Below are 14,120 nucleotides of genomic sequence, written 5' to 3' on the forward strand. Positions count from 1 at the left end.
ACAAGGACGAAATAGAGCATTGCGACCAAGAGATTTCAGGCTTTTGTTTTTCTTATTTTTTTTTTGAGTGCACCGGCTACCCTACAGCGACCGACTCCGACGCTGAACATCTTTCGAGGCAAGGCGAAATCACGGAGATCTCGCGGGAAGGACACCGAGGCTGCGGAGGGGGAGGCAACGCAGATCCCTGCAGCGCGGGAATCCAAGGCGGACGCGATTCCCGCTGGCGGCCGGCGCGCCGCAGCCTCCACGCTCACCCCGCTTACGCCCAACCAAGGCAACCGCGAGGTACCAGCTAGCGACGAGGGAGCACCACCCCGCCCAACCCCAGGAGTACGTAGAGCTGCGCCGGAGACAACATCGCGATCTAGCCTCAAGTTCTGCGTCGCGTAGAGGCGACAGATGCGCGGCAAGTCGCGCAATCCCCTAAATCGATGACCGATCGATTGTTGCGCATTCTTAGGGTGATGACGTCACGAAAAATTAGCGCGACGAGATCGGCGTTGCGACCATCCGAGATCACTCGAGTTCTGGCGTTCATAGCGAGTGGGCGAGGTAATAGAGTGCGCATCAGTGCCTTTTTTTTATTTATTGCGACGGCTTTGCGAGGGATGACAGCCCGGAATCACGAGGGAGTGGGCCCGTTCGTCCATTGGATGTGGAGCGGTAAGCGCTGCTGATATTCTTGCGATCGAATTTCGAGAGTAATTGAGTAAAGGCTTATCAGATAAAGGATAGCCGTTTTGGAATTTGCGTGTCGAAAAATACTCGAAGTTCGTTTGCCGATTCTTTTGCTTGGTGACTGTAGCCTGAGTTGCGCGTAAGGGAGTAGCGTTAATTTCGGGGGATCCAGGAAATCGAGTCGAGCCACGGGTTGAGCCGAGACGTTATTGTCTCGAGTTTGAGTGTAACCGAAGTCCGTTACACGGGGTCATTTTACTTCGTCCGGTACACCCTCCATTCTCGTGTAGGTCGCGAGCCGTCTCACGGGGAGCATTCGAATTCGCGACTGCGTCCCGCCGTCGCAGAGAAAGTGAAGCTCGGGTGCGCGCTGATAAAAATATGCATTCTTAGAGGAGGGTCGTGGGTGTCGCAACGAGCCTCGCCTCAGTTTAGTTTTTTTTTGTTTTGCATAATCAGTTAGTATTAAGTTGGCGATCAGCGCCATTTTGTAAAGGACGTTCGCGAGCAGCGCATCGAGTCCGATTTTGTTTTGGTTTTTGCGAGATAAGATATTATTAAGATGGCGACTAGCGCACGTAGGCCGTAGAGGTCTCCTAGATTTATTCACCTTTTTTTTTTAACTTGGTTTGTTTCTCCCTTTCTTATTGCGTTTGGATTAAATTTAAAATTGCATTTGGAATCGCGAAGGACGACTTGCGCAGTCGTATTATTATTATTTTTGATGTTTATTTTTATTTTTTTTGTTTTTGTAATATCGCTGACGAGAAATACACCATTGTAATTTTATAGTAATTTGGCCACATCACGCGTTGGCTTAATTGTGTTGCAATTCTCTCTACCCAAAAATTACCCCTTCCCTCTCCGCGGTACTGAGCTACCGAGCATATGGTCGCGGTATATCGTATTACTGATTTCGAGGCGTGTTAATCACGCCAGGCGCCCAACAAAAGTTTCGCGATATTGTTTTAGATCCAGGGTACATCGTGGACGCCAAATTATTGTGCACGCGGTAAGTTCTCGGTCATTTTCTCCGAGTGACCGAGGAGCGGGAAAAATCCACGTCACAATATATATATATTGATATATATATACAATATATATGTATCTGACATATATATATATATATATATATATATATATATATATATGTATATATATGTCAGAAACACACGAATAATGTGTGTTAAAAATAAAATAGAGAGAGCAAGAGTGTGCTCTCAAGACACAATAAATATCTCACTGACGGCCGCAGTGACACAGCGTACAGAATTTATTAGATGATTTGATACATAGATTAAAAGATGCAGAATAAACGTGATAAAGAGATCTCTCGATGGTGGTGTTAGCGGAGTGTATCGCGCAGAGCCTTTTCAGAATATGTTCCTTCTGACTCGATGACCCGAGAGAGAGTGCCAGGAATGCATTCCCCAAAAGCTTGAGACCTCTTCGCACTTCTTTATTCTTTATGTCCTAGGCCTCTACGCGATACAACCCACTCGTGGTATCTGCACCACGCACCCCCAACGGGCTAAGTATTTCTTAAACATCCTGACGACATCTGGTCACTCGATGTTCGACATTCGACCCTCCATAAACGTCATAAAAAAAGGTCGAGTGCGTCGTCCGGACTTCGTCTTTGACTGCGATGCGACATATATATATTCTCTTCTAAGAGCACGCGAGGATTGATCAGCCGACACACGATTGCGAGAGAGATGGCTGAAATTTTTCTCATCCGGGTTACCAAATAACGAAACGGAAAAAAAAAATGGAAAAAAATCTACACACTCTCGGAATTGTTTTTTTTTTATTCTTTTTTTCTCTTCTCGGTTATCAAAAACACAAAAAAGAAAGCGGGATTAAGTAAGAATATGAAATAAAAAAAAATGTAAGGAAAAAAAAAGTCGGTTCACTCTCACTTTCATTTATTTTCTCTCTTCTGAGTTACCCGTAATAAAAAAGGGGCGGGGATTAAGTAAAAAAAAGAGGCGCCAAAAACGGGGAACAAATCGATTCACTCTCGGTATTTTATTGTTTCAATTCTTTGTTCTCTTCTAAAAGAAATAAATAAATAAATAAAAAACAAAATAAAAAAATAAAAAGCGACCCGGGATCGAACCCGTGTCCCGCAATACTCCATCCTCATGTGGTATCCACTCAGCTGCGCTACAGCTACGTCCGTGTACGCGCGTTTGCTTGATATGTTTACGGAGCTTGCTCGGAATTCGCTGATGATTCTTTGGAAGATTCAGTTCAAGAAAAAAATAATTTCCCCCAACCACTTGCCCATTGCACATTTTGCATAAATGTTATCGAGCTGGCTTCGTATATTTTTACATAGACGGCATGTACAAATATTCGAGAACACCAGGCGTCACATATTTTCATATCAATAAAAAAATAATATTTATTAAAAAAAAAAAAATAAGTATTCGGGCTGGGAATGGTTAATTATTTTGGTTCAGCGTCCGCTAATTGAATCCAAAATTTATCAAATCTGGAGATACTTTTATTCACTGACATTCATAATTGAAACAAGAAAAATCCCAATTCTTGCATTCCTGGAAACATCTGTGCGAGCGGGGACAAGGATGCGATTGGCAACCACTTGCTCGAGCAACCGAGTATATCTATATATACACGATTGTGGGCCACCTTCGGTGCATGGCCGCCTAGGTGTCAGGTCGGAAATGGGCCACCTTCGGTGCGTGGCCGCCTAGGTGTCACGTCGACGCTCCAATCTAGCTGGTATCATGAAAAGCCGAGCGTTGGAGATCTCCCTACTCATCTCTGGTTCCATAGCTCCAAGATAAACCGTGTACATCGCGTTTTAACCAAGAATTTTGGCTTTTGTATTTGACGTCCAGGCAATCCCATTCGTAAGGTGGCTTGAAGATAAACATTGATGGAGATGCTTCCGAGGGGATTGAAATTATAGCCAATTCTTTTAATGTCAAGATATTGTTGAAAGGTCTACGAAGGCCTTGTATGTCAACGATAAGCTCCATCTTAGAACTGTGCCAGATGATTTGAATGGGTCTGCTTTTATATCAACGTTTTGACCCCACCACTGAGCGGGTTGTATTCGACAATACGATCGTGAACAATCAAGCAGTACGCCGATGTTTCAGCGGGAAAGTTGGCTTCAGCTCCAAATTCAAGACGGATGTGGACGGGTCCGTACTTCAAATATTCATTTTGTCTTGAACAGTCGATAGCGAATAAAGGGACGTCTCGAAGGAATTCACTCTTTGTTAACAACGGCTCGGGGTTCTTGTCGTAGTAGGTAGTTCGGAAGTTTGCGTACATCTAGTACAGGAGCGCGTACTGATTATGACTCATGTTGAGGTTCAGGTTACCGTACGGATAAGATTAAGAGTTTAGAAGTAGCTTGACTTCCGTGATATTGCAATGATCGAAATGACTTGCGTTCTTGCCGATCTTGTTCGTTCTACTTGTTTCGAAACCCAAAATGACGTAACTTGGTTTTTCAAGCTGAGTGGAAGTTTTCACAGTCCAAACGTGTTTTGATGTTGTGGGAAGTAAAATATATTCGTACAATTTCCAACTGCGGAAGCTCATCGAAATAGGCAGATCTTTCTGAATGAAATTCAGTAGGTCGACTTTTTTCAGATCCGCGAGTTTCGAATACGGTAATAACCATTCCACTGCATTGATCGTGATTTTGAATTCCTGCTCCTGAGTCTGCATGATTGCTTTGACGTCAGTTTTTGGTCTCGTTAAATCAACTCATGTTTAGCGTTGACAACGATCTTGCGGTAGTCTTCGGCGAAACCTAATATCATGCTGAGCGGTATCAGTACGTCAAAATTGCCCTCGGCATCAGTTGATTTTTTCTTCTCTTCTACATCAAGCCATCTAGCGTTTTCCATCAGCCAGGTCTAACCAGGGTGCAGGAAAGCGTAACCCTTCATGAGACTTTCCAAGCCAACGTGCTTGCTTCTATCAATCTCAACTGCAATAATTTCGTGGCGAATTTCTTCAAACAGATGACAGATCGCGTTGTTTATGAGCTGTGTGTTCACAGTAGCTGTATCATCAAGTTTGAGGAGTCGTCCATAGATATGTACCAAACTTTTGTGGGTAATATGCATGAATCCTGATGCTGAACGGTGATTCGAATTTCATCGCTGTTGTTCAAAGTTGACGAGGCGTAAGCTTTCTGAGCGTGAATCTCGTAATGCGCAACGGATTCGTCAAAGACGACTGGTGTTTGAATGTTGAAGATTTCTTCCTCCGTGGTACGTAGCAGATGATAAAACAGCAAAATCGGATTTTAAGTTGTCGGGAGTTCTTCTTCCAAAAGGTGTCAGTTTCAGACCCAGAGCTATCAGGAACTCCACGTTTTGAGGTGTTCACCGTTCGAGAATCGATCGACGACTGACTTGATTGGGGCATGCCGACTTACTGATATATCTACTCTTTGACAGTCTGTCATATACAATTCCCATCGTTTAATGCGATTTGATATGCAGTCTCACAGTAATAACTTCTCCACGAACATTAACCAGGTCTTCCTCTTGATCCACTAACCGCAGCTGAACGTGATCTATGGTCCGTAGCTGCCGGTAGGTATGGTGATTCTTTCATGAGCTACGTAAATTTCATTGTGACCAACAACAACGTTGGGAATTGAATTAAAGGTTAACAATTCTACCAAGCCAAGAGCATAACTTTTATCACGAGCAAGTTCGATGGGAAATATTGTGCCTCTAGAATCGAAGAGGTTCCCGAAATCGTTAACGTTAACGGATTATCCATGACTGCAAGTGAAAGACTGACTTTGATGAATCATGCTTCATATTTATATAGCTCACCACTCCAAAATTTCAGCCACAAGTGTCCGCATTCAAATGTATCATAATCCTGGTTCCTCTCATGATTCCATTTAACACTAACAACGCCGAGGTAATCCATGAGGTCCCAAAGTGATTGAAGGTTGCCGAAACTGTCAAAGTAATCGATATTATTGTCGCGTTTCTTGTATGCAACCCAGTATATCACCGGACCGTCTTTGCCGTCAAGGTTAATTATAGCTAACTCGTTTTTTCGTGGACCGTTTTTGAGCATTTCGTTTCGCATGAAAACACCGCGGAAATGCGGAACCTTGAAGATTTTTGCATATTTCAACAAGTCCCAGTCAACGCTTGACGTGGTAGCATCGCATCTAGTTTTTTGAAAGATAGAGACCAAGACCTGTTTTGTACAGTGTCATATGAAGCCCTTTACCCAACGCGAGAGCTTCCATAGTTTTGTTGTGTCGTTTGCTCTCTTCCAGTTCTCGTTCAGCAGCACTTGCATCGTTCACAGTTTTTGCTATACTGGCCGCACCCCCAGCTAATGCGCCTGTAGCACTGAGTCGAGCAAAAATAGGAATCAGAAACGGTAAAACACCACCGACTTTTGAAGGTACCGGTAGGACGCGAGGTGTTCGTACTTTACATTTACCACCCGCTTTTTTAACGGCGTTCTCAGCTTCCTTCAGTGCAGGTTCGATAGGTACTCATGCATCGTTGCTTGGAACCATAGAACGTTTTGCAGCATTTATAATTTTACCCAAGGTCACATTTTGTTATTTTTGAATTCCAATTCCAAGTTTTGATTTTACTTTCATTGTATTAGCTATTGCCCAAGCCGCTAGTTTTTCACCCAAATTGGCGTCCCTTGCAAAAACCCGTTTCCAAGCTTTCTCAGCCAACACCCTATCAGCCTCATTTCTCACCTCAAGATTTTCACGATTCTGCAAGTAAGCAATGTCGTGGTCCTTGCAAGCTGCGTCCAGAAAATTGATTCCCGCATAACCCTGCGCGAGTCTCTTTGTTAATTTTGTACCAGGCCCACAGTACTGATAACCAGGTACATGCAATTCGACTGGAAAGCTGTTGATGATTTTATTCACCAGACCCTTGCCACAATTTTGTCGCCTGCTGCCTCAATTATCTCTGTACGCGATTATATTCGTGCGCTGACTGAAGAAAGTGCTTCAAAACGTGATATTTGTAACACATCCGATCAGTCATGTCCGAAATGCGGTTTGAGAAACAACCTACTGAGCTTCCCGTAATGAATTTTGACAAACTTTCGGAGCAAAATGTCAAAAGGCATAAACGGCACGGTGAATTAATCCCGAATAGTATACGTGCAGTATTCTGTGGACCGTCGAATTGTGGTCAAACTAATGCGTTGTTCACACTCATAACCAATCCCAACAAACGCAGATTTGGAAATATCAACATCTACTCAAAATCTTTCAACCAACCGAAACACCAATTGTTAAAGCAATTGTTGGTCACTGTTGAGAATACGGAATATTTTGCGTTTACCGAGCGTGAACAAGTAATTACACAGGAAGAAGCACAGCCCAACTCAAGAATCATATTTGACGATGTAGCGTGCGAGAAGCGGGACAATATTAGAGCCTACTTTTGCATGGGTAGACATCACGACGTTGACTGTTTCTATCTCTGTCAGACGTACGCGCGGATTCCCAAACATCTCGTGCGCGACAACGTAAACTTACTCTTCTTATTCAAACAAGACGACATGAACCTGAGACACGTATACAACGACCATGTAAACACCGATCTGTTTTACACTGAGTTTAAAATTGTGTGCTCTACATGCTGTGACGGTGGAAAGTACGGGTTTCTGGTGATCAACAAAGAAAGTGAGCTCAACGAAGGACGATAAAGGAGGGGATTCGATTCTTTTGTTAGCCTGGAAAAGGAATAAAATCTAACGTTTTCGAGCGAGAGACGCAGTAGCGTTGCAGACTCAGTTGCGTCAACATGCAGAGCTCTGAAATTTCCAAGCAAAAAGATGTCCTACATCAGATCGCTCAAGCAAGTGCTGCGATCCGTCGAAAACACAGATTGCTCAAGGGCAAGGAATCTACGACTCAGAAATTGAGTGACGTTTTCAAACCAGTAGTGACTCCGTTGCAAGAACTGGTGAATGTTACAAAAGATACCAAACCTGTCGAACAAGAGGTGGAAGAAATTAAAGAAGAAATGAAGCAGATGAAATATGAAACGGAAAACGAAACCGTCTCGGAAATGGACGATTCCTTTGCTTCGGCAGGATATGAAACAATCGTAGAAACACCGGTCGAGAAAATCGAGGATGAGTATTTTGAACTGATGAGAGATGCGAAAACGAAAAGTGAATTGGACAACGTGTACGGTGTACGCAACCTCTCAAACGGACTAATGATTGGTGATTCGTTGATATATTTTGAGAGTGACTTCATCCGTATTGGCAATATGCTTCACTTAAAAACGAAGAGTTCGCTGGAACTTTTGTTCAAAAGAAGCCTGACGGTTCATATGTCAGCGCCGGAGATCGGGAAAATTTTAAAAACATAATCCTTGCAACGAACGCGCATAAAAAGTATTACTCTTCCGATCGAGCTGTTCTAAACGATAACAGTTACAAATTTAGAAATGTCAATGCGGAATTGATGGATTATTCCTCATCACCTCGGCGATGGATAAAGGTCGACTTCCGGAAGCTATGATCACTCGACATGGTGATGAAACGGAATAACTTTTTTGGGATGACCCAAACGAGTTAATGGAGCGTCTTCGTTCACACCTGGCATCTCAGGCAGCGGGAAATCTGAGTCACAATAACGAAATAATCTCTATTATCGAAGAACTATGCGAAGCAGGAATCATTCATTAAGCAGCTTCCATCGTTTTTGCATTCATCACCGAGATGAGCGTCGACGTGTTTGGACGGCATCTGAAAAAAAATACAGCTGCGAGCACTCGCAGTCCTCCGGGTGTCGGATTTCAAATAACAGTGGACGGGCATCACAATATACAGAACAAGAGACTGTGCAATGTCGCAGATGCCGCAAAGCCGAACAATGCTGTAACTTTAAAAATCTCAAGACGAAAATTCAACGTGCTGCAAAAACCAATCGACAACCTCGATCAAATGATCAAAGCTTTAAAGCTGACCACGGAGAAAGCCTTGGATACCTTTTACACTGACTCTAAAACAGGCAGAGACCTGTCGGTTCGAAACGCTGAATTCATTTCTAAATTGGACACCAGTCTAAGAGCGTTGGAATATGAACGAAGAAAAGCAAACACTAGTGAAGGAACTGCATAAGCCTGGATGCCGGAATTACCCGCGTCGACGTGTAGACGTGCGCGGCATCGACGAGAACTGGCAGGCGGATCTTGTTGATATGACGTCATACGCTGGACAAAACAAAGGCTACAAGTACATGCTTAGAGTTATTGATATCTTTTTGAAGTCCACATGGGCTGTGCCGATTAAGAGCAAGTGTGGAGATGATGTTACAAAGGCAATGTAATCTTTGCTTGTCCAAGGACGGATACCAAAAAATTACACGTCGCCGGAGAATCGGAAGTTTACAACTCGAAATTTGAATCTCTTATGTCACGCTACGGAATCAAACTTTACTCCACGTACAGTAATTTGAAGGCTCCGATTTGTGAACGCTTCAATCGCACGCTGAAAGGTGAAATGTGGAAACGGTTCAGTATGCAAAGAAGCTACAAGTGGCTCGACATCTTACCCGATTTGATATCGACCTACGACATCATGAAACATCGAACCATACAAATGAAACCGTCGGATGTCACCGTTCTAAACGAAAGTTTGTTATCACATCAGGTGTACGGGGGGCTTCGAGCGCTACCTACCAAATCGGCAAAGTTCAAATCCGGCGACAAAGTTCGAATCAGCAAATTCAAAAATATCTTCGAGAAAGTTAACACTCCCAATCGGATCACTGAAATATTCCCGATAAGTCAAGTGGAAAATACACATCCTGTGACGTACAAGCTCAAAGACTACCGAGATCAACCCATCGCTGGCGGTTTCTACGAACAAGAGCTCCTCAAGGTTGAACATCCGGATATCTATCTGGTGAAGAAGGTGCTCAAGAAGCGTGGAAGAAAAATAAATGTTGAATGGTTCGGTTTTGACGATACACACAACAATTGGAAAAACAAATCGGACATGTAACATTGAATCAATGAATTTTTGTCGAAACGTATGTGCCTCTTTATTTTATACCCGATACGTAACACGTATACATCTTCGTTTTTTAGATAATCGACAGAAATACGCATCATTGTACAATTTTTGTTTTCCGAAGCGTTCTTATTTACTATCCTGCATAATAATATTCTATACATCATGGTACAGTTATAAAAATTAAGTCCTACATCATGTTATTTTATACATCATGGTACAGTTATAATTTAAGTCCTACATACATTACGATACGTTAATTACAAAGCGAAGGTGAACGCTTGTAGCCCCACGGAAGCATATCGGTTGTGTTTTGAAACACGATCCTCTTGTCGTCATTCGAGCTCAATACCACTTTTTGCTGTATTACGGTGTATACCTCGTGCTTTCGACTCAATATGAAATGCCAATTTGTAGACAAATTTTCACGTTTCAGAGTTATTTTTCTCAACGCTGATCCTTTGACACCTTTGGCACGTTTATTGTCTTTCTCATCTCCGAAGACTCGGAATGCGTACAATTTAGCTCTTAATCCTACAAATTCCAACATTATTTTTCCGTTATTCTCATCTTTCATCAAGCCGAGAACTTTTTGTCCGCTAGAGGCATTTTACAAACGTTGTCAAGCGGATAATCAGACGTATCGAATTCATGCAAGTCCTCCTTCGTATGTTCGTATATGTCGGGGACGGTAAAATTTTAAATCAAACTGTCGGTATCCGTACACATTGATTTTGCTCGGTTGCCAAATTTCCGTTCAATATAATTATAATGAAAATCGTAGATATATGTTTCAGCCAGATCCATGATGGAGAAACCTGCATACAATGGTTTATTCAACTTGACTTTCGTCTTACTCATTTCGACGATAATTATGTCTTTATCGAAAACAATGCAGCTGTGAAAATTAGGTGTGGCTATAGTAGCTCTAGCACCGTATCTTCCATTCCATTTCGTGATCAGCCTGACATCTCTATACTCCCCAACATTTTCCATTGTTTTGCCAAGAACTGCGTTGTTCATCAGTTTGTAAAATTTTTTCTCGAACTCATCGTTCGATTTTTTGCGTAAATCGGTATTCAAATCTATGTATTTTTTCAGCCATGGGGTTTGTCTGAATTTGAGAACTTTGTGAATTTCAGGCAACCTTAGACCTAATTGTAAGCATTGTTTCAAAACGCTACAGTGATCAACGTAGATTTTCTTGAAAAGTAGCGTGGGCGTCAATTCCGGTTGCTTACTATTCGAGATCGGAGGTGTGTAATGCTCCGGACAGAATGGTGAATATTTATGAGTTTCATGCAGTTCCTCAGGATATTCCAAATCTACTTCCAGTATATAACCAAACTCCGCATCGTCCGAGATGGTAAGAACGTCGCATTGTCCGAAGTCTGATACCCATTTGAAGGAACTGTATGTCAGAGCAAAGCTCTTAGCCGCACCGTACAAATTATCAACGTCAAAGTACATGAGATAGGACTCTCCGACCTCAGGATCGAATGCCTCCCCCATGTACCTGTTGTGAGCCTTTGCGTATCTGTTCGAGCACTGTAAAACACCACCTCGAATACCTTTTTTGATGAACATAACCATATCTATGTCGGTGAGAAGCTCGAGCTCGATGTCGGTACACTTCAACATCGCATCAAACAACAGACCGGGCGCAGTGTAGTAATGTAACGGGTCCAGTTTGTACGTTGCCCAACAGCTCTTTCAAAAATTTTGAAAAACTTTAGCTAGTAAAAACACGTCCGTCTGTAAATACAAGTCCGAATACTCTTCCAAAGTTTGAACGTTAAAAGTTTGCAAAACTTCATATGCATGTGCATAGTCGTCGTCTGATATATCGCGATCATTTAATTTTGGGTAAAATTGTTGTTTGGATGGTGGACGTCTGTCCTCGAGCTTCTCCCAACTGTCTATATATTAGTACGTGAACACTTCGTCTCTGGTCAATAACTGAAATTTTACTGAGCTACGATAAAATTTACGTGTTATCGATTTTTGATCATCACAGAGATATGTCGCTAATTTCTCAAGACTACTGGACATGAAACGGTACGAATCTATGAATCTAAACTTTATATCTATCCCCTTGACATATTTTGTAAAAGAGATGTACTTTTCTTTGTTCACGGGTAGAAGCTCAATTGTGCCCTCGAACAATGTAGCTAACGCTTTGATCAGAAAATGCGAATCGTAAACCGACAGATTGTGGAATATCACTGGGATAGTGTGCGAATTTTGGTAATTTAGATTGCAACCTCGATGAGCAGCACCACCGTACTTTCCTGTGAAATGGCAGTGATCACGATGTTTTACGTCTGTGAGTGTGAGCGATTTTCCACGAATGTGACACACTATTGTTGAATGAAATTCGTTGATTTGATTGGAACTGAGCGGTTCCATCGGTACAACAGTTTTGAAATAAGCTTCTAACGAATGTGCCAATTCCTCTAACTCATTCACAAACCATTCAATGCAAGTCTCTTCATAATTAATTTTAAATTTTGAAATTGAATCGTCAAACGCACAATGTAGATAGTAAGCTTTACTATACGGAAGATCCTTCTGATAAATTGTTCTATTTTCCCCAAAACTTTCAAGAGCGGGCTGTAGTAAACATTCTAGATCCGCGTAAACGCAAAACGGAACGGATTTTTTATGTTCGAAATTTTCAAATTTTAGAATCTTGTCCTCTTCCGCTGGCGAGATAATTCTAGTTTTGTTTAAATTTATGCAATCTACATTATGCTCGAACAAACACTTTTCAGATTGAAAGTGTGATAAACACCTATCGCACAACCACATCTGATGTGAGCGTTCGGAAATTTGGGAAGTTTTTAATCTAGACAAATTTCGAATCCATGCGAAATGGTGTGTTGAATTCTTTATATAATTTTCCATACCATCGTTATCATCATCATCATCATCATCACCGTCAACAATTTCAGACTCTAAGACTGAAAGATGAATTGTAGGTTTGTCAGACTCGTTTTGACTCAGGTGAATCAGTACTATTTCACTTTTCTTCCGATCACCTTGGTCTATACCATAAACGTTAATGGACAGTCCATTAGGTTTCTTAAATTTTGAAATGGTGTTTTTGTCTTAATTTATAGGAAACTTCATACCATCATACCGTAGCACTGAGCTGAAATGCGGATATGAAGTAATTTCACCGGGATTGTTGTTGTTGGCTGGAAAGAGGGCTGCGGTGATCGACCATAGAAAGCAGTACGAGTGGCCGCTGCGGATGTTGACGACAGCCTTCTCATCCTGAATATCTTTGGGTAGTGGTGTGTATGTGCACACACCGACTCGTATTGGCTCGTACTTGTTAATGTTGACGGCCAGATTTAGAATTTCAAGTAAGGACCAGCCTGAATCCTTTTCCTGGAAATCTTCTACCTTTCTCGACAAACGCTTCATCGCGTTTTCGATGAACCATTCGTTTGTATCCGTTGTCTGGAGGATGATTACATTTTTCGTATTAAAAAATTTGATCTCTTCTACCGTGTGATCATCTTTTTTAACTCGAAATTTACAAGTGAGGATAACGTTTGCTTCCAAGCTCCTGTCTTTCTTCAAAACATTTTTCAGTCTTGTCACAGCTAGTACGCTTGCCTTCTCTAGAAATCTCTTCACATCTTTATGCTTCAAATCGACCATGAATCCAGTTCGAATTCTCCCCTCGAAAGCTGATTACAAGTCTTTCCAGTGAACTCGATCGGTTTTTCTTACTTTCCGCGTACCTCCACCTGTTTTCTGAAGACGTTCGAATTTTTCCGCGAGCGCTTTGAAGAGTGCGATCGATGTGATAATTTTCATCTTTCCTTCAATCGATGAAGCCTTCCGCAAAATTTTGTTCAGAAGCCGAATATTTTTACTTTCGAATCGTATCCATTTCTGAATCTCTGCTGTTGACGATTTTTCAGTTGAAATCTTGAACGCCGATTCCATAATCTCGATCAATCTCAAACACCTCTTGGATTCCATCTTGAGCTTTTTCCTCACGTACACTTGACAAGTTCAGACTGCATGATCGTTTGCAGTGATGAGCGTCCTTTTTATGGGGCAGCCGTACGTATGTTTGTGTATGCGCGCGCACCTTTTAGCATTCTTAGAGCGATAGTAACCCAACACCGCAGATCGACCTTGCACTCTGATCTTGACTGAGCCCATTTAAAATTCATCGTAGAGTTCACTTTACAATTACAAGCCACAAAGAATAACACCTGGTTGATATTAAACGGGCATCCGAGTCAGTGAAAAACAATTCTCAGAACCATTAATTTTGGAATGTTGCGTGGTTGATAACGTGGGAAAGGAATCTGAAGTGGTTGATGTTACACATCAGCGATATCCGAGCGGATGAAAAACAATTCTCAGAACCATTAATT

At 42.0% G+C, this 14,120-nt stretch overlaps 1 protein-coding gene across 1 annotated transcript in view; it reads right to left on the minus strand.

Annotated features, from left to right (window-relative positions):
- The window catches only part of LOC124187809, a 340,932-nt gene that overhangs the window by 142,443 nt on the left and 184,369 nt on the right, over positions 1-14,120 (minus strand). The gene's annotated exons all lie outside the window — the stretch shown is intronic.

Source organism: Neodiprion fabricii, chromosome 1 (assembly GCF_021155785.1).
Source record: "Neodiprion fabricii isolate iyNeoFabr1 chromosome 1, iyNeoFabr1.1, whole genome shotgun sequence".
Taxonomy (NCBI): domain Eukaryota; kingdom Metazoa; phylum Arthropoda; class Insecta; order Hymenoptera; family Diprionidae; genus Neodiprion; species Neodiprion fabricii.